Raw genomic sequence first — 27,154 nt, forward strand, 5'->3', positions numbered from 1 at the left:
TCTTTGTTACTCACAGACAATGTTTCTCCACCCACCCTGGACACTCCAACAGATATATATATACTCCCGCACTTTCCCAACATCAGATCCTCTCTGAAGATTACCGGCGTTTTTTTTTTTTTTCCTGCAGTGAAACATCGGGAGAAAGTACTGCTAGAAATTCTGACCACAGCCCGGAAACCACACAGCACCCAAACTTAAAACATTGTTCCTCCAGTGGCATAAGACATGGAACCACGGAAACGAAGTAGCTCCAAGGGGACGGCGAGGGGTGAATGGCTGCGCAGTAGCATACCCGATGTGAAAGTGTGGCAAAGGAGTGACAGGCACATGATAGGTAGGGAGGATGCACTGGGTGCTTTTCCCCCTTGCTACACCTCTGCCTGGAAGTGATGTCGTCACATTGTAGCAATGATCTGGGATTCTTTGAATGTTGCCCTGACACGATGAACATGCATCCCAATTTGGAAATGTTTTGTAACAGGAAATTTCTGCTCCTTCTGATCTCTGCTAGATAACCGGAAAGCCGAAAGGCAGTGGCAAAGTGTGGTCCTGTTTCTCTGGGAAGTGAAGTGGAAATGTTCCCTGGGAACCAACCGGGGCCCTAAGAAATAGGCCTCACAATGCACATGCAGGGCCAAGAACCCTATGTTCTCAGCTTTTTCACAGTAAGAAGCCCACCTGAGTCATTTAAATCAATGGGCCTGTACCTGCACAATGAGACACATAACAGAGTGTCATCTTGCTTCAGGGAATTTATTTCCCAGAATGAAAAAAAAAGTTCCTTTTCTGGAAGACCAGTCATGTAAGTGGGCTGGGCGGGGGGAGAGAGAGAAAGAGACGTGTCCTTGCGTCAAGGAACCACATAGTCTGAATTTCTGACAGTCAAGAGAGTTGACTTTGAGAGGCAAGGGATTTAACAGCCCCGTCTTATCAGAATTGCCAGCTATCTTCAGCCAAATGCTCATAGAACTGATATAGCAGAAGACCTCTGCTTCTTCGTAAATTGTGCTACCTGAAAAATAGCCAGACATAACAAGTTAAAACCTTGTGATAGTAACACTGAAAAGACACCCCCCTTTCCCCCTTTTGCTTTGTATGTGACTTGGTTCTGAATGACTTGATGAGTGTGAGACTGATATGTCTTGGTTGGCGTACCACCATGCTTAACACAGGTAGACATTTGCAACTGCTGTATGTCAGATCTATGGCATAACCAAAATAGAACTATGGGACTTCTGCACGGGATGTAGGTACACATAATGCATATGGTGTCTGTCTGTATCCATCACCAACTACCTTTAAGAGTGCAATGTCAACATTAACCCAAATAAATTCAAAGATACACACGTTGCACTCTGGCTGTGTCACTCAATACTTCTATTAATATTTACATTTCCTTATAAATACAACATCAGTCTTTCAACTCTTATAATTAAACATTAATGGTCACTTAGTCCATTCAGTTCTCTATTTAGAAAACAAAACTCCAGTTTCATATCTTCATACATTCAGTAACAAGCCAGTTTCACTTTGGTCCATATATAGTCCATAAAAGCGTCTAGCAAGGCCAGTTTTAGATGCGTCTTCCTCAGTATGCCCATATGTTCAAATAACTTCAATCAGTTCTTTGAGGCTCCTAATGGGTATATCTGGAATTCAAATTATACAGATACATATATTCTGAAATCAATATTATTATTATGTCTATTTCCCTATCTTTCTTGCACCAGTCCACCTCATCTATCTCTATTCCCAATTACTCACCGGCTCTCTATTAAGAGTTGGGAGCAGGAATTTATTTGGGTCTGTCTGTATCCAACAACTCTATAGAAATTATACTGAAGTGGGCTCGCTTCAATTGCTGACTACTTTCAGATGAAATTTTATAAGACAGCATGGTATAGTGGTTAAGAGCAGGTGGATTTTAATCTGGAGAACTGGGTTTGATTCGCCACTCCTCCACCTGAGTGGCAGATGCTTATCTGGTGAACCAGATGTGTTCCCACACTCCTGCTGGGTGACCTTGGGCTAGTCACAGTCCTTCAGAGCTTTCTTAGCCCCACCTATCTCACAAGGTGTCTGTTGTGGGGAGAGGAAGGGAAAGGAGCTTGTAAGCCACCTTGAGTCTCCTTACAGGACAGAAAGGTGGGACATAAATCCAAAATCCTCCTCCTCCTCCTCCTCCTCTTCTTCTCAATGTCCAAATCCATAAACAATACAACAGTACCACAAGGTATCTGAAATGGAGACCCTGCTAACACTGATAAAAATCCTGTGTAATACAAAGCAAAGATCCTGTGTAATACAATGAAAGCCCACTAAGCTAACTGGAACCTTGATGCGTACCGGTCTCCTACGAGTTTCAAGGCTAGTGGAACATAAATTTCATATGCCTGTGCTTCCAAAATGTACAAAAATCTGAAAACTCTGCTCCAAAATGTTTTATTAGGGTCTGTAATCCAATATGGTACTATTATATTGTTTATGGGTTTGGACACCTATTATACTTGTGACAAGACTTCATCTCAAAGTAGACAGCAGTTGCTGCTATTCTTCGGTGTCATTTGTGTTGTACTGTGTTCACTGATCCCAACTTAATTCACATGGTGTGTCCAACAGCGGACGGAATAGTGGGTGACCATCATGCCTGCTACTGGCCTGGCTTTGAAATAGACAAGTAATCACAAAGATAATTTGGTGTTCTGAAACACTTAAAGCCCAGCATGCCAACATAGCTGTACCTGCCCAAGACAAAATCATCATCATCATCATCGTCGTCGTCATCATCATCATCATTATCATCAGACTTTCGCTACCCCACAATGTTGTGTGATGTTTCAAAGCATGACTGGGTTTTGAAAGTATTAAGTACACACATTCCTCAGAAACATTCTACATCTGACTACTGGATGCTGAGGACAAAAGGGGAAGGACACGGACTGTCCCTTGAACAGATACATTGAAATCCTTTGAGAAAAGCAGCATGTAAAAAATTAAATCAATACATTGTAGAGATAATGTGGTCTCCTCGTTGAAAGTCCTTTAACATCCTTTAAAGTCCTTCATAAATGACCTGGAAGTAGGGGTGGGTAGCGTGGTGGCCAAGTTTGCAGATGATACCAAATTATGTAGGGTGGTGAGAGCCTGAAAGGTTAAGAGGCTTAAGCGGACGATAAATTAGGTGAGTGGGCTAGAAATGGCAAATGCAGTTCAATGTAGCAAAATGCAAAGTGATGCATGGGGCAAAATCCAAACTTCACCTTACCATACAGGGGTCAGTGCTATCAGTCACAGACCAGGAAAGGGATTTGGGCGTCTTAATTGATAGTTCCATGGGAATGTCAACTCAATGTATAGCAGCTGTGAAAAGGCAAACTCTATGCTGGGGATAATTAGGAAGGTGAGAATAAAACTGCAAGGTGTCATGCCCTTATATATAAAGCGATTACAGATGCGTGACCACACTTGGAGTACTTTGTTCAGTTCTGGTCACCACATCTCAAAAGGATATTGAAGAGATAGAAAAGTGCAGAGAGGAACGGGATGATTGAGGGACTGGAGCACCTTCCCTTATGAGGAAAGGCTGCAGCGTTTCAGAGACTCTTTAGTTTGGAGAGGGAGGCGTCTGAGGATGATTGAAGTCTATAAGGAAAATTATGCATGGGGTGAAAATGTTGACAGAGAATTTTCTCTCTTTCTCCACCAATACTAGAACCAGGGGCATTCATTCTAAAATACAGGAAGAATTGGGACTAATAAAGGCAACTTCTTCCTTAGCGTGTGATTGGTGTTTAGATATGCTGCCACAGGAGGTGGTGATGGCCACTAACCTGGATGATAGCTTTAAAGGGGCTTAGACAGATTTATGGAGGAGAAGTCAATTTATGGCTACCAATCTTGATCCTCTTTGATCTGAGATTGCAAATGCCTTAACCAGGTGCTCGGGAGCAACAGCCGCAGAAGGCCATTGCTTTCACATCCTACATGTGAACTCCCAAAGGCACCTGGTGGGCCACTGCGAGTAGCAGAGAGCTGGACTAGATGGACTCTGGTCTGATCCAGCTGGCTTGTTCTTATGTTCTTATGTTCTTAACATAAAGCAGGCAGATGAGTCCAAGAGAAAAGCAAGCTACATGAGATAAGAAACAGACCAGTAAATAAAATAGGGTGGTAGTCAATGCGTAACAGAATTTGGCTGTGATACAAAGTTTTGCAGACTCAGGAAAAAAAACAGGCTGATCTTTTATTTATTTATTTGTTTGTTTGTTTGTTTGTTTGTTAGATTTTTATACCGCCCTATCCCCGAGGGGCTCCGGGCGGTGTACAACAATAAACATAAAATAACATAAAATGGCTAACTCTTTTAGTAGTGTTTTAAGGGTGAAAATAGTTCGGCTATGGTTGAGGACCAAGAGTTGAAGTCCCAGTTTCTACCAAAGGGGTGGAGGGTTTCAAGGAGGACTTTGAAGGAAGTGGTGACATGTAGGTGTTGTGGGAGAGAGAGTTAATGTTGTAAGGGGCAGAGGCAGTAAAAAGGGAGAACCAATTAATCATGTTACACTGGGTGGGAATGCAGTTGTACATTGTATCACATGGGTGGATTCCGCACGGGACAAATATAACATTCTTAAAACATTATAAATAGCTTTCTGGGGAAGAACTTCACACAGCACTCTTCCTCAAAACGAGTTCAGCCCATTATATTTCTCTCAACCTGGGTTCTTCAGATATCGCTAAACCAATGATCTTTTCCCCCCAACCTGGGTTGAAGATGATTTGTGCCTGCTCTGCGAAGACCCCTGATTTAAAGAGTCTCAGTGTGGCTTACAACCCCCCTCCGCCCCCCACACACACAGCAGAGACCTTGTGAAGTAGGCAGGGCTGAGAGAGTTCGGAGAGTACTGTGACTGGCCCAATGCCACCCATGTAGAGGAGTGTAGGAAACAAACCCGGTTTACCAGATTAGCTTCCTTTTGGAGAAGTGGGGAATCAAACCTGATTCTCCAGATTAGACTCCACATCTGTTAGCCACTACACTGTGTGTGTGTGTGTGTGTGTGTGTGTGTGTGTGCGCGTGCGCGTGCGTGCGTGCGTGCGTGCATGCAGGGCAGCTATCAAGGGTAGTGCTCTTTGTTTTTGGTGAATAATAGTAGATAGCTCTTGTATAGTTATAAATATGCAAGTGGCCCTCTTGTATATTTATAAATGAATAGTTATTACAAAACTGCCAAAATTCTCCAGTGTCCTTTTCTCAGAAGAGTGCAGATGCTATGAAAGGCTGTCCTCCCATGACACTTGCTACCGTTTGGGAACTAGGGAGTAGAATACTCAAAATAGTTCAATGCAAGCCTGCTCAACTCACTGCCTAACAAGCTGAGTGTAACCCACCAGCTACACACAGCAGCATGCCAAGGCCCCAGCATGCTGCTTCCCCCCCCCCACACACACTGTTTTTGGTTTTGCAGAAAAAAGGAAGGGCTGGGAGACATTTGTGACTGATGGATTAGCATAGTCTAATGGTTAGAGTGGAGTCTCTAACATGGTTACCTGTGGGTGCCATGACATCTACTAACAGCTCCCTTGGTGTCTGCTAAATGCAGTGGTCAGGATCCCAAAAATTTTAGTAAGCAAGGTTCCCTCGCCAGGTTTGCCCCCCTAGCCAGCCCCCTCAGCAGGGCAGCAGTACCAACAGGAAGCCTGAGCCCTGGGTGCAAAACCTGATGTTGGATGCCCCATGGGCAGCCACCCCACCTGACCCCAATTTTTTTTGCCAGGTGAATTTTAAATCATTATCACACATTATAGGAAATGCACAGCTCACAAATCTGAGACACAGCAATGGTGAAACTACCTTTGAGTTCTTTGATAAAAGACTGGTGAGATAAAAAAAAGGTAGAGGCTGAGAATCAATGAATTGCAGTACCTGAAAGGGATTAACAGTTAAAGGAGTTACATTATTAGTTTGCAATTGCTATATGGAACCTTCACGTTCAAAGGCAGGATGCCTCTCGGGGGAAGCGAGACAAGGAGGCGGAAAAGCTTAGGACCCAATTAGTAACCTCCCTCTGTACAGCCTTTATAGCTACACTAGAGAAGACAGCAAGGCAGCAGGAAGTCCTGCTGCCTTGTCATCTTCTGGCGCCCTCACCCTGCCCATGTCATCACTCATCCTATCCTATCTCATATGGTTGTTGCAATGATACAATGGTTAAGTAGAGAATAATGTAAGCCACTTCGGGTTATCATTGGATTACCTTTTCAGCCCTGGCACAAACCTGGTGGAACTCTCTGTTGGGGACCCCAGGGCCCTATGGGATCTTGATTTCACAGGGCCTCCAAGGAAGAGATGTTCCACCAGGCGTTTGGTTGAGGCCACCCAATGTCCGGCTGTTCACCTTGCTGCCCCCCCAGTTTCCAACCAGTGCTTCTTAAAGTATGCCCTCCCCGCCACCTTTCACCCCCTCAACAACCTGATAATTGAACTATGTCAGATGGGGGATAATATAACTCTGCAGGCTGAGGTTTTGTGAATTAAATGTTTGCCATCTGGAGATTTTAAATATTAAATTACTTTAGTGCTATTTTTACTGTATTATTAGTTGTTGTTGTTTTGCATTATGGGATACTGTATTATTAGTTGTTGTTGTTTTGCATTATGGGATACTGTTTCCCCCTTTAGGGAAGGGACAGAATAACAATAGCAGATTGCTGAACGCCATCTATTTTACTGTAGTTTATTATATTATTGGAAATATCTTATGGTTTTCGCTGCTTTTAAATGTTTTAATTGCTTATATTGTCTTTTAATGTTGTACACCGCCCAGAGCCCCTTGGGGATGGGGCGGTATATAAGTTCAAAAAATAAATAAATAAATAAATAAATAAATAACTTTGCATGTAAGCCACCCTGAATCTGACTTCAGTTGGGAAGGATGGGGTGTAAATTTAATAAAATAATAAAAGTAATAATGAAAAGAAGGGTGAGGGTATAAAGGAAATGAATAAGTTTGATTGTTTATCTGGCCTGGCTGAACTGGTCTCCATACCGCAGAGTTCTGTTCCTCCCAAAAGTTATGCTCCAAACAATTATCCTCTTCTCATATATACACTCCACCTTTAACATGAGGGAGAGTTTAATTATTCCCTTTAAATATGGACTCTGGAAACTGTGGAAAGAGACGAATAGAAGGCTGTTCTGTTACACCTCAAGCAAGGACCCTCCCAGCTCAGTTTAATAAAACATGAAGTTGATACCAGGTGATGGTTTTATGGCAGTGATGGGGAACCTTTTCGAGACCGAGTGCCCAAATTGCAACCCAAAACCCATTTATTTATCTCAAAGGGCCAACATGGCAATTTAACCTGATTACTGAGGTTTTAGTTTAGAAAAAAAACAGTTGGCTCCGAGGTGTGCGTTACTCGGGAGTAAGCTTGGTGGTAGTTGGTGGCTTTGCTTGAAGCAACCGTGCAACTCTTCCAACGGGTGAATCACAACCCTAGGAGGGTTTACTCAGAAGTAAGCCTCATTGCCAGCAACCAAGCTTACTCGCAGGTAAAGGATTGTGCTTTAGTTCTTCGCATGAAAATCAGTGGTTTAACAGCACTTACCAGGATTACCTACACTGCTTCCCCAAAACCAGGTCTTAGGTTTAATGCTAATAATCGAGCCCAGTGGCCCAGGCCAGCCTAGATGTGTGGGGGAGGGGGTGACTCTGTGCGTGCCCACAGAGAGGGCTCTGAGTGCCACCTCTGGCACCCGTGCCATAGGTTCGCCACCACTGTTTTATGGCATCTCTCTCTCTCTCTCTCTCTCTCCCCCCCCCCCACTATCTTCTACAATGAAAGTCAAAAGGCTGAACTAAGCTCATTTTCATTTTACCGGTGGTGATGAGGGAAGAATGCAGGTTTTAGGAGTGTCTTCTGTATTGTTCAGCAAACTTGTTACAGCCACATCACGATGAGCCAGTTGCCTGTAAATCTTGAGCAGGCCGGGCGTCTGTTGCTGTAAGCTTGTAGTCATCGTTTGCCAGCTAGCTCCTTTCCACTAGACGGATATTCATCCAGCGGGAGGATTCCACTGATAAAAGCAGCGACGCCTTTTCAATTGATCTTTCCGTTATTAGCTCCGTTATTAGTCCAGCTGAGACCTCTTAATTCAGTTTCAGTGCCTTGCCTTCCTTTTTTATGAGGAGAGGGTCCTAAGATACCTGTCGCTCCTCATGACACCTGATTATGTTGACAAGAGGGAGGCTCTTGAGGTGGGAGATCAGAGTTTGGCTCTGTCGGACACTGCAGCAACGGCAAAAAGAAATCCTCTTCTGCTGATGTAACAGTAATCAGATTGATGTGCTGGCGGGTGACTCACCATTTCCTCTGGCACCGAGCCTGAATCTGGTCAGCTTAGACGGAGATTTCTGAGTGTGCTGAATTGTGCCAGATGTTGACTAAGCTGACACTGCAAGGCTAGACGCTGGTGTGGATTGTATCACGCTCAGAAGAGTCAAGATCTTTTTCCCGCCCTCCTCTTCTTCTTTTAGAGCAAAGATATCTAAATGGCAAAGTGGAAGATGCTGATCTGACGAGAGAAATTGCTTTCTTCCACTTGCGGGGAATGTGGTTTTCTCTCAGGATATTTTTAAAATGTCCTGACCTAGATAGCTTATGCTAGCCCAGGGGTAGGGAACCTGCGGCTCTCCAGATGTTCAGGAACTACAATTCCCATCAGCCTCTGTCAGCATGGCCAATTGGCCATGCTGGTAGCTGATAGAATAGCGTTCCTGAACATCTACCTATTCTTAATAACGTCAGGAAGCTAAGCAGATGTTCAGGAACTACAATTCCCATCAACTCCTGGCTACAAGCATGGCGAATTGGCCATGCTGGTAGGAGACTGATCCAAAAGGAATACCAGGGGGTGATGCAGAGACAGGCAGTGACAAACCACCTCAGAATGACTCTTGCCTCGAAAACCCTATGGGATTGCATTAGTCAATAAGACTGGATGCCGCTTTCCACCACCATTATTATAAAAGCAATAAAATACAAGTATATAATGTGCTATCCAACTTGTGAGAAAAGAAACCAAAAGGCAAGGCGCAATCTTTGGTTGAACCGACTGAGGTGAATTCCCAGAGGTACACCTTGAGTGATATAGGTCTTTGCCCCTGCAGTCCAGGGCAGTTGGATTCCATTGCGCACATTCTCCTCCACTGCCCACTTTACCAGAATCCAAGATCCAGCTTATTATTACAAATCATTGACTCTATGAAAACCCTGACAGAGCTTGATAAAGTAAATATGCTCTTAAACTGTAATGACCTTGCCTGTTGTCTCGCAGTGGCAAAGTTTCTGGCTGAGGTTTGCGAACTGAACTTATGATCCAGTGTGAAGTTTTATCTAGTAATTTTAACTATTTATATTGTATGTTCTCCATGCCCATAAAGGCTTATTGAAATTGAAATTGAGTGATATAGGGTTGAGAGGTGTGGTTTGTCAGGGAAACATAGGAAGAGATAGATGTGTGCTGCTATATAAAGACTGCTGAGCAGTAAAGGAAGTTAATTCAGGTACAGGAAATGTAAAGGACCCGTTACAACTAGGAGGCAAAGAGCCCACACACAGGTATGTGAGCTCAGGAAAACCTAAGCTTCCAAGTGCCTTTTCTTGCTGTGTGATTTCCCTTTACATTCGCTTCACTTCACATTTCGGATTTACTAATTTACTTGATGAATAGCATTGAACGTTGCTTTAATAAATCACGGTAAGGCTGAGAGATGCTCGGCCACTAGAATGTATTTGCCATTCATAATGCTTACCATTGCCTCGGTGATAATAACAACAGATTTTAAGGTTCTAAGACCATGTGACCTACACTTACCATGGCATGCCTTTGAAGATGCCTATCGTAGATGTGGGTGAAATGTTAGGAATGAAAACTGCCAGACAACAACCTCACAGCCCGGAAAACCCGGAAAACCCCAACTTCTTTGTCTTGGCAGAAGGGAATCAGAGCATCCAACCTACCGGATGCCAGTTGTAAGAGCCAATTCATTGTTGTATAAGTAAGCCGTTGGGCACGTGATATGCATCAGAATATGCTGGACAATTGCATGGGTGAGTCGGAAAACTGTATGTCGCTTCTGCGGGTAAGAGCCGTGGACATTCATTGTCAGCTTTCAGGAAGGCAGTCCATCCATGAAAATAGGTGTTTTGCACATACTGTACACCAGGGGTCCGCTGTGTGGTACCCTCCAACACCTTCTCTGGTATCTCCCAAATGTTTTTAGACAGTTGGTGGGGAACTTGCCCAGTGAGGCTTCTGACTGACCACTGGAGATTTAATTTGCTGTGCAGATTTTTTAAAATGTTAATTCATTGAAATGCTGGGGGGAAGAATTAGGACTAATAAAAGGAAACACTTCTTCACACAACGTGTGATTGGTGTTTGGAATATGCTGCCACAGGAGGTGGTGATGGCCACCAACCTGGATAGCTTTAAAAGGGGCTTGGACAGATTTATGGAGGAGAAATCGATCTATGGCTACCAATCTTGATCCTCCTTGATCTCAGATTGCAAATGCCTTAGCAGACCAGGTGCTCAAGAGCAGCAGCAGCAGAAGGCCATTGCTTTCACCTCCTGCACATGAGCTCCCAAAGGCACCTGGGGGGCCACTGCGAGTAGCAGAGTGCTGGACTAGATGGACTCTGGTCTGATCCAGCAGGCTAGTTCTTATGTTCTTAATTTGGCAGCAGCTACCCCACAGCACAGCAATCTTCACGGTGCGGTGCAAGTTAAGTGGTGGCAGCCATTTTTTTGATTGAAGTTCAGTGGTGCAGCCATTTTGTGGCTCTGCCCACCCCACTGTGTCAGAATGCAAAAGGTTGGGAACTCCTGTCATACTGTCAATCACAGCCATCAGATTTCAATAGCGCGCCATGCCTTCTGATTCTCTGTTAACATTTATTTTTGGGAGAGTGACTCAGGGTCCATTTGGAGTTTCTCTTGTTGAAGGCTCAGGTCCCAAAGGTCAGTCTTCCTCCCAGGTGAAAGAAAGGGCTTGAAGTCACCCTGTAATCACAGCCGCTTGTGTGAGCCGTCAGTAAAACCCTGTTCCCTGGGAGAATTCCTCCCTATTAATTGTGATGTATTATCTGGCCATCTGTCAGAACTGCCAGAAAAGCCGTAATCTCTTCAGTAGCTGTTATTAATAAATCTAACACTCAGTATTTTACTTGCTTGACGTCGCCTACCCCCCCCCCCTTAATCTTGAAAGGCTATATATGTATGTATGCTGGGGGACTAACTTTCACCTCAGCAGTTACTCAAAACAGCATGGCTGGTTTAACAATGCCATGACTGAATCCTGTTTCTTGCTGAGGTAGTAAGTGTTCAGGTGAGGACTTACAAGGCCAATTGCTCCTCCATGCAGAAAGTGAATAGAGAAACTAACACGTCTAAGGGTGTTTCCCCACTCACAAGGACCCCCCCTATGCCGCGCACTGCTCTCAGAGCGCGGGGTCATCAAAAGGCGCCGTTTTCTCCAGCGCCAGGGATGCCGCGTGCTGAGGGGGCGCAACAGAGGCAGCGTAGCGGCAGCTGCGCTGTCACCGCCGCTGTCGTGGGGAGTGCAGGGGGCCCTGCGCTACTTAAGAAGAGTAGCACGGGGCTTATGGTAACTGGGGAAAGGCCCTAAGTTAAGCCAAAATAGTCCACTGTCCTTTTAAATCTTCCTATACAGAAGAAGAAGAGGAAGAGTTTGGATTTATACCCCGCTTTTCTCAACTGTAAGGAGTCTCAAAGTAAGGAGTCTCAAAGTGGCTCACAAATCCTTCCCTTACCTCCACGCAACATACATCTTGTGAGGTAGGTAGTAACCCACCTTACACTGCCAATGTAACCCAGCTGACTTCATGTGGGGAGACCAACCCAGTTCACCAGATTAGAGTCCACCACTCATGGAGAACAGAGGGGAATCAAATCCGGTTATCCTTGTCGGTCCCTGACTGTAATTTGCTGGTCTTTGACTGTAATAAAAGTGAAATTGAAATCCGGTTCTCCATATTAGAATCCACCGCTCTCAACCACTACACCACACTGGCTCTCATAGAGGCTTAGTCAGTGTTAAGATTAAGTCACTGAATGAGCTGAATAATTGTTTAAAAGGCAGATGGTTTCAATGGAAAAAAAATCTTCATTTGATAACCCTATACATTCAATTCTGAACATAGCACTTTTAAGCCTACAGCACCCGGTATTCCCAGGCGGTCTCCCATCCAAGTACTAACCAGGCCCGACCCTGCTTAGCTTCCGAGATCAGACAAGATCGGGTGTGTTCAGGGTGGTATGGCCATAGGCCAACATAGCATTTTACTAGGTTTTCAGCTGATATAGGTTTTAAGAAATCCTAGTAGAACATAGCATTTTACTAGGATTTCTTAAAACCTATATCAGCTGAAAACCTATATCAGCTGAAACCTATATCAGCTGAAAAGGTTCCTAGCTGACTTTGCAGTAGAACAGAAATATATAAACTTGAACAGAATTTACCGAAGGCTTACCTTTGATTCATGGCTGAACCTATTTTATAGGTCTTAAGGCTTTCTGTCTTTTAACCCGCATATGTCAAACGACAGGAATGGCGTGTACAATGGCAATGAGTGATTCGTGGCAGGCGAACAGCTGTTCTGAAGGTCTGTGCTCTCCAGATGGGCTGGCAAACAAGAAGATACTTAAAAAGAAAATAGACCACCTACTATCTTTCTACCAACAGCAAGACTTATTGCAACTCCTCACCCACTTTTTACATTTTCTTTAATCACTTAGCATTTTGTTCAGCTTTCGAGGGGCAGGGATGGAGAAACAAAGAGGAGCTGAGTGTTTCTGTTTTTAACCCAGACATGCAAAATCGTAGTGTGCCCAGGTGGATATTTTAAGTTCCTTTTCAAAAAGACAATTGCATCAATTTCAAGGTGTTTTTCTTTAGGTGTTTGGTTCTTCATGGGGGATGCAGGTGGTTTGGCTTGAGCTACTGATGGGGAACTTTCAGAACAAATCAGACATATACTTGTCTCCCTGTTTTGCCAACATTTGTCGAAATAAGAACATAAGAACATAAGAACAAGCCAGCTGGATCAGACCAAAGTCCATCTAGTCCAGCTCTCTGCTACTCACAGTGGCCCACCAGGTGCCTTTGGGAGCTCACATGTAGGATGTGAACGCAATGGCCTTCTGCGGCTGTTGCTCCCAATCCTTCCCTAGTCCTGTGATGAGCATTTGCAATCTCAGATCAAAGAGGATCAAGATTGGTAGCCATAAATCGACTTCTCCTCCATAAATCTGTCCAAGCCCCTTTTAAAGCTATGAAATGATCCCCTGCTTGTATGGTCTAGAATAGAAATACAGCTGCAAATGTATGTACAGGGTGTTTGGAATGTATCCCGTTGAGTTCAGTAGATTTTTAAGCAAGCTCATGAATCAGCAGAAAGGCACATGTTTTGTATGCTGAAGGGCCCAGGTTCCATTTCTGGCATCTCCAGTTTAAAGGATCTCAATCTCTTGTTGTGTCTTGGAGAGTTGCTTCCAAAGTAGACTATGCTGAAGAAAATATAAGACAGCTCCATACATTCATATGTGCATTCTGACCCTATTAGAGTAGCCGCTCTGGATTGTTTAAAAAAATTGTAATTGTGCAAATGATGTGACATCACTTCTGGGGAAAAAACCTGGAATTGATTTTACACCACTTTAGGAAATGGCAGAAACTACCATCGAGATTTCTGGTGATTCCTAGAGAGGTGAGACATCATTTCTATTTTTTCCCCCAGGAATTCCCATTGGCCAATGGTGCCCTCCCTCTGATCTCCTGTTAGTTGCCAGGTCAGCCCTAGTTACCCTGTCCTAGAGCATATCCAAGCTTACTCAGAATCAAATCTCACTGAGTACCAGGAAGCTTATTCCCTGATAGATATAAAATCTTAGAATCATAACTAGGGAGCTATTCTAAATTTTGCTCAAACATCAGGCCAGATGTGTGATTCTGAGAGTAATAACAATACCACTTTATTTCTTGTGAGAAAAGAATAACTCAATTTGCATGGTACAACACAGTCCAAATAAGAACAGAGCAGCTGTGACATCTACAGAGGAAAAGAATGGATAGTTAGGAAATAAACAACCTTGTTTCTTCAAGTATTTCAGACTGCCTTCCTAGCAGAGGTAACACAGAGGTAAAGTTATTTTTAGTACATTTGTTAATTCATAGGTTACATTTGAGAGCTGGATTCCCCGTACTGAGGAATATTGAGAGTCGTGCCTGAGGGTGTTGGAGTTGGGCGGGGAGGAGATATGTTCAATCTTGAAATTTACTATGTAACCTTGGCAGTGGTGGGATTCAGCAGGTTCGCACCACTTTTGACAGAACCGGTTGTTAAAATGGTGCTTGTAAACAACCAGTTGTTAAATTATTTGAATCCTACCAATGGAACCGGTTGTTAAATTATCTGAATCTCATCACTGGCCAGTGGTGGGATTCGGCTGGTTCGCACCACTTTGGCAGAACCGGTTGTTAAAATGGTGCTTGTAAGCAACCAGTTGTTAAATTATTTGAATCCCACCACTAGAACCAGTTGTTAAGTTATTTGAATCTCACCACTGCCCTTAACCCTTTCTTCCTTTTTCCCCTACCCGTCATTGGAGCAAGCCACTGCCAAGCTGTGTTACCTCTGCTAGGAAGGCAGTGGTGGCTGCAAATTTTGTCCTGCTGGAGTACACATTTCTTGCAGGTGGCTGTGCCAGCATGAGTAGGTGGATGTTTGTGAGAAAACAGGGCAGAAAAGAGATACCCTACCTCTCAATCCCCCTTCCCCATGTCATTCTGTTCCCTGCAGTGGCGTAGGAGGTTAAGAGCTCGTGTATCTAATCTGGAGGAACCGGGTTTGATTCCCAGCTCTGCCACCTGAGCTGTGGAGGCTTATCTGGGGAATTCAGATTAGCCTGTGCACTCCCATACACGCCAGCTGGGTGACCTTGGGCTAGTCACAGCTTCTCGGAGCTCTCTCAGCCCCATCTACCTCACAGGGTGTTTGTTGTGAGGGGGGAAGGGCAAGGAGATTGTAAGCCCCTTTGAGTCTCCTGCAGGAGAGAAAGGGGGGATATAAATCCAAACTCTTCTTCCCACGTATAATTAGCTAGAGAACAAGCAGTGCCTCAGAGATCACATGGCCTGACTGATATCATGCAGAGCCCAATATACATACTAGGAGGGAAATTCAATCGGATTGAGAGGAAGAAACTTTCCTGCTTCTTCAGTATGATGCTACTACTTAATCTCCAATCTCCCGAATTCAATAGACAAGATGCAAAACTGCCTGGATGTAGCAGAGCATGAGGAGGGACAGTGGCTTGATGGTAGAACATCAGTTTTGTATGCAGATTCAGTCCTTGACATGTCCAGTTAAAAGGATGACTAGCAGGTGATATGGAAAAAAACCGCTGCCTTAGATCAGAGAATCCCTTTTCTAATGAAAGCAGACAATAGTGGCCTTGATGGACCAATGGACTGACTCAATATAAGAAAACTTCATGTGTTCACGCAAGAGTTGTGATGCACAAAAATGGCCCTCTACCAATAAATGTACTTGTGACTCCAGAGGAAGATAAGACATACCATATATACTCAAGTATAAGTTGACCTTTTCAGCACATTTTTTAAATGCTGAAAAAGCCCCCCCTTCGGCTTATACTTGAATATATACGGTAATTCCAAGATAGCTGCCAGAGCTGTGGCACACCGAGAAAGGAGACCAGCTGTGGCAGAAGCATTTTGCCTGCATCCAACTTTGAGTATTAAATTCACCATTCCCTTTTGTGTTTTTATGTAAAGTTAGGCTTGTAAATCCTCCAGCTTTGATAAAGCCACAGTCTTTGCAATTAGAGTTGCTCCATTGTGCCCTTGAAATTTGGGTTCTGACAGGCATGGCATCCTCTTGGAGAGAGATTCCGTTGCACTTGTAGCATTTAAAGACTGCAAAATACAAGTCAAAATGTGTTACTAGTAAATCAGGTCAAGCTGAGTTTTTCTGCAAATTCCTCTCTGTAAAGCAGTACAAATTAAAGCTGAAAAGAGAGGCCCTTACAGTTCTAAGGACAGAAATACCCTCTGTGCTATTTAGCAAGTGTTAGCAACAAAGAGACACTGTAGATCTTCCTAATGGCTAATTCTTACCTTTGAATAAAATATGTCCCTGAATATGCAAGGATAAAAGCGTACACTATTCACAAGGTGGTGCTAGCAAACAGTATCTGCTTCCTTTAAAAACTGCCTTGCTTAATGACATTTTTAAAATTCTAGCAAGCCATTTTTGAGGGAGGCCTTGTGGGTACTCACAATCTTTGGCATGAAGTACCCAGGGAGTCTCCCTTCTTGCCTTCATCCTGTTCGTCCTCTGATCATGAAGATTGCTTTTAGTCAACTTTTCTTACAACCAGTGAGATACCTTCATGAATTTTATTGGTATCTATTTCATTTTTGAAATTTACCCATAGCTGCTGCATTTCCCACCCTAGACTTATACTTGAGTCAATAAGTTCCCCAGTTTTTTGTGGTAAAATTAGGCGGCTCGACTTATATTCGGGTCGACTTATACTCGAGTATATACGGTAACTATTCTGTGATATAAATGCACTCTGGGAATGCTGTGCATTTGTGGTTCTTGGTGCAGGGCAATGCAGTTTTGTACCAATTGTCCACAGGCATAGAATTATTCCTCTTCTTGTAGAATGAAATCCCTAAATCGCGTAGGTGTCGTGGTCAACAGAACCCCAGCTTCGGAACTGCAAAATAATGAGGTGGCCTGTATCACCGGAGCTCAAAGCCAATGGGCACTTGGCATTATCAATTAGTGAGGTTTCTTATGGATCAAAATGGAGTGCTGCATATAACAATCTGTTATTTTACATCTCCCTGTTTGAAGGAGAATGGCCAAGAGCCTTGTGCCAAGAGTTTGTTTCTGATTTTTGGCCACCTGTGTAGTTAAAGTTTCAATGACTAAGTGAAGATTTTTACTGCAGACCCTTTTAAATGGAGCTTACAGATTGCACCTGGAGCTCTGTGCATGCACTGAAGGAGGAGGAGGAGGAGGAGGAGGAGGAGGAGGAGGATGACTTTGGATTTATATCCCACTTTTCTAACCTGTAAGGTGGCTTACAAGCTCCTTTCTCTTTCTCTTCCCACAATGGACACCTTGTGAGGTAGGTGGGGCTGAGAGAGTTCCGAAGAACTGTGACTAGCCCAAGGTCACCCAGCAGGAATGTAGGCGTGTGGAAACAGATCTGGTTCACCAGATGAGCCTCTGCCACTCAGGTGGAGGAGTGGGGAATCAAACCCAGTTCTCCAGATTAGAATCCATCTGCTCTTAACCACTACACCATGCTGAGGCAAGTGGTGATGGAGGGTTGAGGCGGATTTGTGACCACTTCTCGCATCCTTCCTTCACCTGCTCCAGAACATCTCTAAATACATAAGATGATGCCTACCTTTCCCAAACTCATGACATACTGGCTAAGAAGGTAAAATTGGCTAGGAAGTTTCCCTGAGCTCACACTTAATCAGATTAGTTGCCAGAGGGGGTTGCATTTGATCCTGTCTCTCTGGAGAGTACACCTCGATGGTCGTGTATGTTTTTGAAGCCTCTATTTGCTGCACAGGCCTTTTATCGTGTAGTGGTACACTTCAAGAGCCTTAGGTGTCAACTAAAATGCATAAAACATGAAGAGGCCTTAGTTAACCTAATAACAGCATCAGTAAAATTTACAGCACGCTAAGACTTTAGAAAAGATTGAGGTTGATCATCTAGACCAAATACTGCTTAACTGAGCCTTTGTACTCCAATTTGATTGCCTTCACTGAGTCCAGGATTTCATTGCTCACAGGAGTTGATCCATCAGATTGACTGCTTGTTCGTGGGGAGTTGCTTATCCACTTTGTGTTTAACTCTCTTGATTCATATTTGCTTAAACAACAAAAAATGTAACCAGTTTTCTGAGTAATACCACTGAACAGCTTAGTGAATCATTGGGCGTTTTCCCACTTACCAGTAGCTGCGCGCTACCGTAGGCAAATAGCGCAGGGTCCCCTGGCACTCCCCACTACAGGGGCGGCGACAACTCAGCCACCCTGATGCTGCCGCTGTCATGCCCTCTCAGTGTGCGTCATTCCTGGCACTCTTCCAAACGGCGCCTTTTGATGACCCCACGCAGAGTGCGGGGTCGTGGGGAAGCCCGGGCGGTTGCCAAAAATGACACGCACTGAGAGCAGCGCGTGGCATAGGGGGGTCGTGGCAAGTGGGGAAATGCCGATTCTTAGGTAGAAGAAGAAGAGAAGAGTTTGGATTTATATCCCACTGTTCTCTCCTGTAAGGAGACTCAAGGTCACTTACAAGCTCCTTTCCCTTCCTTTTCCCACAACAGGCACCTTGTGAGGTAGGTGGGGCTGAGAGAGTTCCGAAGAACTGTGACTAGCCCAAGGTCACCCAGCAGGAATGTAGGTGTCAGAAACACCTCTGGTTCACCAGATAAGCCTCTGCCACTCAGGCGGAGGAGTGGGGAATCATACCCGGTTCTCCAGATTAGAATCCACCTGCTCTTAACCACTACACCACACTGGCTCAGGTAGGGGGCTGGAGTTGTTAAACCATTTAAAATATATCACGGTCAGCATTTGCCAACCAGAGGAACTGAGTGGGCCTTGCAAACACAAATACAAAATGACAGTTAAAAGACATTCTCAAGGCACTGATGATTTGGTAATAGAAACTGCCAGCAAGGTCCAACGATAAAGTTGGTTGTGTCAGGTCTACCCACGCACATTGGTGGGAAAGTGTTGCAAATTTGCAGCTGACTTGGTGTCCCTGTAGGGTTTTCAAGGCAAGAGATGAACAGAGGTGTTTTGCCACTTCCTGCCTCTGCTTAGTAACCCTGGACTTCTCTGGTGGTCGCCCATCCAAGTACAAACCAAGGCTACAGACAGCTGATGTCGGGCTAGCCTGGCCCATACAGGTCAGGCAGAGGTGGGATCCAGCAGGTTCTCACAGGTTCCCGAGAGTAGGTTACTAATTATTGGTGTGTGCCGAGAGGGGGTTACTAACTGGTGATTTTGCCACGTGATTTTTGCCTTAGTTACGCCCCTCCTCTCAGCAGTAGCGCGCAGAACTTGAAGCAGTCTAGCAGGAGGGGCACCGGCGTGCGTGGCAGCCTGCGCCTGCGTGCATTCGTTTCCCGCCCAAGGACTGGCGCAGCAGCTGCGTCCTTGCCACAGCCCCGCCCAGGAATGCCCCATCCAGGAATGCCCAGCCACGCCCCCGTCGTGCCCTGCCCAGCCCCATTGGTGCTACGCCACAGTTTGAATCCCACCCCCATGGGAACCTGTTACTAAAATTTTTGGATCCCACCATTGAGGTCAGGGCTACAACCAGGTACAGATCAGAATTCAGCCATTTTGCTGTACATAATAAGGAGTCAGGAAGCTCTGACAGATATATTTACAATTTCCTTTCGAACAGCAATATTGATAGTATTGCATGTTCTATGATGGTATTGTGATTCACATTACTTTACCATGAACAACAGGGCTGCAAAATATACTAAATGTCCAAGCGTAGCATTCCTTGCACGCACATGAATGTGTTGGAGGGGAGAAGAGGCGGAGTGGCGGGCCAGTGGATAATACTCTCAGGCCAGCCCAGTCCAAACATGTTCTGGATAAGGGCAGCAATTCTTCCCCATCTCTTGTCAGCAGAACCTGAGGCTCAGAGGCTGCTTACATCATCCAACATACAGACAACGAACGAGGGGAAAATGTATGTAGCCCCACCTGTTCCTTTCGAGCTCCTGGGGGGAAGAGCCTGATAATAAAGGTAAAATTATCTGTTCCAACTTACATTTAGCACACACTGCCAAAAGCGTTGTCAGCCAAACAAAAATTGTAACCCGTGCAGGCATCCACAAGTAGTGGACAGTGGAAGATAATCTGCAGTGTAGATTCCCATGCTGTTTGTTTGCTGTGTTGTGGTGAAAGAAAATCAGTTGTGTCTATAAACATGGTGTTCTGTAGCTGTGTCATGAATTCACAATGCACCATTAATAGACCTTTTTCTTGCACCCTGGAGACTAGCATTTGATTCTTCGTTCTGTGCTGGAATATCAATAGCTTATTGTGCTCTCTTTCCACAACTGCTCAGAGATGGGCAACCTGGAGGAAATTATTTTCCTGCGTAGGCAGAACATCCGAATGTGAAAAATCCGGGTAAACCTGCACCATTTATCTTCCTCAGGGTGCAAAGGTGAAGTCTCATTAAGCAGAGATTAACACACAAAAAATCATAAACACAAATTGTATTATTTGAGCATTTAAATGCTAACACCTTCTGTGCTTATTGATTTTATGATTATTAATGATGCTGTATGCTGCCTTGAGCCAACAGGGGGAAAGGTGACCTGTAAAACATATTAAATAAATAATGTTTCTTATTTTAACCACTGTCGCTTATAGAAAACAAAATTTCTAGATGGAATGCCAGGGGACCCGTAACTGGATTTTCCCTCAGCAGCGCTGCCAAAAAATCTTGCTCTCCTTTAAGTGTGTGTGTGTGTGCACTGTAAGTCAGCCTGCACTGTATTTGTACCATCTATATCATAGAATCATAAAGTTGGAAGAGACCCCAAGGGCCATCAAGTCCAACCCCCTGCAATGCCGGAACACACAATCAAAACCAACCCATATCAGCACAGAATTTTCATCTGAGATTCTGCAAGAATCATTTCATCTGAGATTCTGAGATTCTGCAAGAAAGGTTTCTGAAAATTCCTTATCTAGGCAGGCATTAGCTCTGTGGAGCATACTGTGTTGAAACCATCTTGCAAGTTCTACTCTGTTGTTCACTTTTTGCAGAAATCCGTGATAAATATCTATGCCCCATTATGACAAATAAGATAGACACTCGTGATGCTTTCAAAGTTTCTTTCTTGCTGAATAATTGTCCGCCCAATCTAATTGAGAGTGGCAAAAGTCCTGAGCTGTGCTGTAAAATTTCGTCATGAAAAGATCCGAGAGGCTACTGCTAATTTTACTATCCCTATCCCTATTTTATGTTATACTTCAGATCTCTTTTTATTTTTAAAAATGTTGGTGTTAACAAAATGATGACTATACTTTATGCATTTACTTTATGCCAATAAAGGAGACCGTGATGAATGGATGTTGCACGCAACTACTTTTGTATCTGCTAAGGAGAAACCAAAGGGTGGTAGCTGAGTGGTGGAACATTGGCTTGGGAAGGTCTCAGGTTTCATCAAACATCCCCAGCTAGAAGGGATGAGGTTGAAAGTGATGTGAAGGCCTGTACCTGAGATCCTGAAGAGCTACTGCTGCTCAGAGAAGGCAGTACTCACTTTGAAGGACTAATGGTCTGTCTCTATGGGGCTTTCCGCACTGACAGAGTTGTACTGGTTTCTATCTAGGTTCACCTCAGTGTATCCGCACTGCAACTGAGCTCAACGTTGTTTTGTCTCAGTCCCCCCCCCCCCACTCAGAACTGCGACATCCCTGTCACAGTTATGAACTGCACCTTTCTGCTGGAACAAGGTCGATACCGCTTCGAAGCTTTGAAGTGCGAACGCATTGAAACAACACCTCAACCGTTCAACCAATCAGGGCAGCTTTTTGTGGCATCGCCTTGAATGGGACGGAGAGTCATGGCGAGCATGTAACTGTAAAGCTGTAAAAACTGTAAAAACTGTAAAAACTGTAAAAAAAGAACGCTCCCGTTTCCCATGGTAACACAAGCTCCAATCACGATCGAGGAGCGAAACAGGCACCAAGATGATCCCGCCCACTTAGCTCGGTTCCAGGGGGGCAAGTAAGTTGCTGTGCGGACAGCCTGGAATCGCCCCGCACTGAAGGGAACCGAGTCGACCTTAGCTCCCTTCTGTAGTTCCACCATGTAGTTTTACACTTCCCATGATGTTGTTGACCTTGGAAGTTAAAACAGGGCAAAAGATAGAGGCCCAACTTTTTGATAAGACTACTGGCCATGTGGGAAAGTCAGTGTCGATAGACAGTATGGATGACTAAAACTCTCTCTTCTCTCTATTCCTGGGCTTGATTTGCATGCAGTTTAGTTACAGCTGAGCAAATGTTTCTGTTTTGCATTTGTTCATAGTTTTGGCAACAGTTTATCCTCTCTGTTTTTTTGCTGTTGGTTCTGTTGATTTGTTTGTATTGTGTTCATGCATTCTTTAGTTTTTTATATACACAAAATCAATGGCACTTATGCAGACAGAGAACACTGTTATATGTATCGTATGCATGTATAATATCAGTGAATCAACACACAAATGTTGCAAAATGCATACATTGTTGTGTGACAACTGAGTAGGAGAAAACAGAAAACAATGCACAAATAAAGCATAACTTCTTCCAAAAAACCCCCCAGAGAGAAGTGAAATGGGGATTTTGTAAAAAAAAGGTTGATGAAATGGCAAAGGAGAGGCGTTCAGAACCATCCCAGAATTCTTAAAACTAAAAATCCAGTAACAGCTCTCTGACATCCCATCTACTATAATCCTCAATAAATTTCTTTTCAGAGAAAGAAACAAGACTAAGTATAAATGGTATAGTAAGTATTTTAGGGGATACATCTTAAAAACCCCATTCCAAATCAAAAGAAACACTGTGGAGCGATTCGTACATTTATGTACGGCGTTAATTTCTCACCACTGGATTACTAAATGGTGAAGGAAATGTAGAGTCTTAAAGATGGGGAACGGGACAGCGACATAACCAGAAAAAACGATGCCCAGTGCAAGAAGTAAAATTGTGCCGGGGGGGGGGGTGTCTGACTCCATTAACCATTCCCTACTACCTTTGCTGCTTCCCTGCCACTGCGACCCTTGCAACCCCCCCCCCCCCGGTGGTACCTTTAAAATTGAACTAACATTCCTTGTAGACGGCCAAGTGACACCAAGGTAGGTAAAACCCTGAGGGTGGAGACAAGGCCCAGGAGGGTGCACTCATTCCCTAACCATATCTTTGCCCCCAGTGTCTTTCTGCCCTTGGCACTGTGGAGGCTCAGCACAAGGTGAAGGGCAGCAGAGCTCAATGCAGCTCCTTCCTCCAAGAGCGGGAGGAAGGGGGCGGCCGAATGTGCCCACACCATGTGACACTTTCAAGTGGCACCAGAGGCATCGGCCTCCTCTGTCCCCCCCTAGGTACGCCACTGGAACTGAATCACTTAATTCTGCAGGTGAGACATTACTTTTATGATATTTTGAATAACAGCTACAGTTGAAAACCTGGCTTAGCTTAAACTGGACATAAACAGTAGTTGCCTGCCCCTCCCCCACCTCCCTGCTTGGGACCTATTGAACAGGTAGTTAGTCAAGCTGAGCTTCAGATGCTCCTTGTCCATCATCAGCATCCTGCATCTTGTGGATCTTGTGGATTTTCCGGGCTGTGTGGTCATGGTCTGGTAGTTTTTGCTCCTAATGTTTTGCTTGCATCTATGGCTGGCATCTAAAGAGGCATGGTACGGTAAGGTGTGCTTTTCTCTGTTGCACAGTGTGGAGAGATAGTGTAGTAGGATATATGTTTTATCCACTTCACGGGTTGGTGAGGATGAGGCTCATGCTACGTCTTTTGGGGGATTTAGGACTGGTTTGCAAATTCTACACACGATGGTCAGAATTGGCAAGAACAGGCCTAGAGCGGCCACTCAGCTTTGATGAATTTTCAAGGTGGAATTCATAGACAAGCAAACAGAGGAGTTTTGTTGAGAACAGCAACACTTCTATGTGTGAGGGAGAGTGCCTGTCTCATTCCTTCACATCCCAGATCACAAACCATACACATTTTATCTGTTCTCCCATTCATCTTTTCTCCCCTCTCTCTTTCCTGGTTATCCTGTCTTCAGTAGCTTCCTGGTATGGCATTTCTCCAATTCATGTTTTCCAGCCATATGTTGGCTCCTTTCACTACCTGCACAAATTCTTGATCCATTAGATGTTCTTTCAGGCTTGTCTGTTCCTTTAGCCTACTGAGATTTCTCTTCTGGTATTTATTCTTATAAACATGTATTCCAAATAGTTTAGCAATTTACCACATCTGCAGCCAAAAACTCATAGGGGCATCTTGAGGGCCTTCTTAATCTTGAGTAGCACATTTATGTGAATTTAAATTATCTGTTAGGTAAAATGATCTTGCCTTTTTTTGTTTTAAGTTGATGAAAAGTCCTCAAAGACACATTTTTCCCCCTCGGGAAAAAAAAGTCTTATATAATTTCGTTTCAGATTTCTCTCTGCTTGTGAAAATATCACATTCAAGCCATAGTACACCAAAATGATCTGGGGCCAATAAAATAGATTGCCTGATAGGTTATATTTGGATCAATTTAATGAACTATTATTCATGCCAAACTTAGTATTACCTATTGGGGTTTTGTTTCCTGTGAGAAATAATACTGGTTAAAGAACAAACTTGGGGCAAACTCAGGCATAACACGTTTTTGTATTTCAACAGTGTTGTCCGTAAGTGAATGTCTTACACAACATTTGTTGAAATCTGACAACATATAAAAGGTATGAAGTTGATGACCATAACTGCCAAATAATCATTATAAACGTACCAAACAAAATCTTATGTCAGAGTTCATTCTTTCTAGCATCTGAAGACTTTTCTATTTATGTACCAAAGTGATTTAGTAAAATAAAACATTAATAATCAGCATGTCTTCCATGCAGAACAGTAACGAAAATGACATTTTGAAATATTTTAATTGCATGTTCACGAATGCTGGTGAATGTGCCAGAACTTTAATTGGTTTTATGATCTTATTTTTGTGGCTTCATTTATCAAGCAGGGATAGGGTTGTTATAAATACCATTAATAGCATTGTAAAAGTATACTTTTGACTTGTCCATGTCGTAATGCAATACTCCCCCATACAGTTTTAGCCCTGGCAAAGATTGTAAGAGTAATTTATTTATTGCTATTTTCAATCTTGGAGCTGATGCAAATTTCCAAACTTCAAAAAAAAAAAAACACCCAGAAATTAAATACAATCACATCAATCACCGATAACATTTCCTCTTTTGCAAGTTGGCTTGCTAATGAAATTGGCTGCATTTTATTAATTTTTAATGGGCATTTCACTCTGCTTTCTTTGCTTTTCAGCATATTCATACTCAACATAAAATAGGAAATAACGTGGCAACCTGGGTTGCAATTGTTATGAATGTTATTATTTTTATTAAAATTGCTGAAGCTGTTCAAAAGATAAACGGGGGCAGGAGGGTGTAGTGCAAACATGGGCTTTTTCTGTCGCTGTCTCTGGTGGTTGCATCTCAAACCAAATGCAAAGTCTTTAGAACAAAGAAAGAAAGTCTGAAGACGTGCTGTAGGTTGGATTATGCTGAAGACTGCCATTTCCCAGTTGGGGATGGGAGAACTCCAGTCCCTGCTCTCCTTCCAGTGAATAGTGGTAGGAAAATGTCAGACCTGGACCCCCTCCCCCCCCCCCCGGAACATCATTAACTCATTTCCAGCCACAGGACTAGAAATGATGTCACTCTGTGGCTGGACACTCTATGGTTGAATCCCCACTACCGTCTTAGCCAGGTTTCAGAACACAAACTAACCAGATTTGAGGTCGTTTGTGTTCTGAAACCTGGCTAAGACGGTAGTGGGGATTCGACCGGGGAGGTCGTCCCTCAAACCTGGTTAGTTTGTGTTCTGAAACCTGGCTAAGACGGTAGTGGGGATTCGACCTATGACTAACCTGAAATACTGTTGTTTTACTGATATCTGGCAACTCTAATTCTGCTTCTTGTTTCAGTGTTGTCTGAAGTCACTTGAATGTTTCCTAGATTTTGGGATTTTTTTTTTTGCATTGAATGGAAATGCTAAGCTCAATCCTGACTCTGCCCACAAACATATCCAATGCAGGATAGGTAATGTGCCCTTAAATCTGTGCAAGTATTTTCATAAACCAGTTGGCCAACCATTTTTGTGAACCATGCATGAACAGGTATTCTCACTGACCTTAATTATTCCATGTGTGGATTGGTGGAGAATGCAGGCTTGAGATTCTATCATGCAAGTTGTTGTGTGTAGAACATGCATTGGGATCCCCAACCTTATTGATTCTGCACAAAGGCCCTTCCGGGATTTTGAGAAGTAGGTGCCACTGCAGAATTATTGCCTTGGGACAGCTGCAAAATAGTCTATGCCCAGCTTTTCAAACACTAGGCAAGCTAGCTGTGTTGCCCCTTCCCACAGAAAGCTCCTGGGATCACTTGCATATTGATGCTGGTACAGTGGAAGAAAGGGACAAATTGGAAATGACATCACTTCCAGTCAATTGGAAGTGATGTCACTTTTAGTCCCCTAAATCTGAGTGATAAAGGACACAGAGAACTGAGGGTTCCTAGAGCATTGCTTGCTACTTCTGGGTTTGAATGCTATTCCTCCACTCTCTCCCCCTCCCCCAACACACACACACACAGATACACAAATGTTTTATCCCATGCATCTCTCTCAGTAGGCAATGGAGCCTTGAGCCACCTGGCCAGCAACAATGGCAGTGCTGGGACTGAGGTTTGGGACTGGTCTACCTGCTTTTGGTGTCTCTGCTCCCCTGCCTTTTAGGCAATCAACTAATGCGGCCTAGTGGATGGGCAACCCCTGAAATATCTGCCATGATGGGCAGGGCCCATTTAAAAATGTTGAGGGGCTTCAAACAGAGTGTCCACATGTGATGGAAATGGCTGCTTCCAGAGGGAGATTCATGACTCCTGGCTTCTGCTGACCCATCTCCTGGTCCGAGTCAATAGAACTACTGTTTTTATATATATATATATATAATTTTCCAGAGGAAGAACCAGAAGAAGAGTTTATATTTATACCCCCTCCTTCCTCTCCTGTAAGGAGACTCAAAGGGGCTTACAGACTCTTTCCCTTCCTCTCCCCACAATGGACACCTTGTGAGGCAGGTGGGGCTGAGAGCGTGCTGAGAGAACTGTGACTAGCCCAAGATCAGCCATCAGGCTTCAGGTGTAGGAGCGGGGACACAAATCCAGTTCTCCAGATAAGAGTCCACTGCT

The 27,154-nt window shown here is 44.0% G+C and overlaps 1 protein-coding gene and 1 non-coding gene across 4 annotated transcripts in view; one reads left to right on the forward strand and one right to left on the reverse strand.

Annotated features, from left to right (window-relative positions):
• Positions 1-27,154, forward strand: part of PCDH7 (protocadherin 7) — a 521,397-nt gene that overhangs the window by 296,791 nt on the left and 197,452 nt on the right. The window lies entirely within an intron of this gene.
• LOC125440425 lies at positions 12,240-12,358 on the reverse strand. Its single transcript, XR_007245696.1, has one exon. It is a non-coding gene; the product is annotated as a 5S ribosomal RNA (ribosomal RNA).

Source organism: Sphaerodactylus townsendi, linkage group LG10 (assembly GCF_021028975.2).
Source record: "Sphaerodactylus townsendi isolate TG3544 linkage group LG10, MPM_Stown_v2.3, whole genome shotgun sequence".
In the NCBI taxonomy this organism is placed as follows: Eukaryota; Metazoa; Chordata; class Lepidosauria; order Squamata; family Sphaerodactylidae; genus Sphaerodactylus; species Sphaerodactylus townsendi.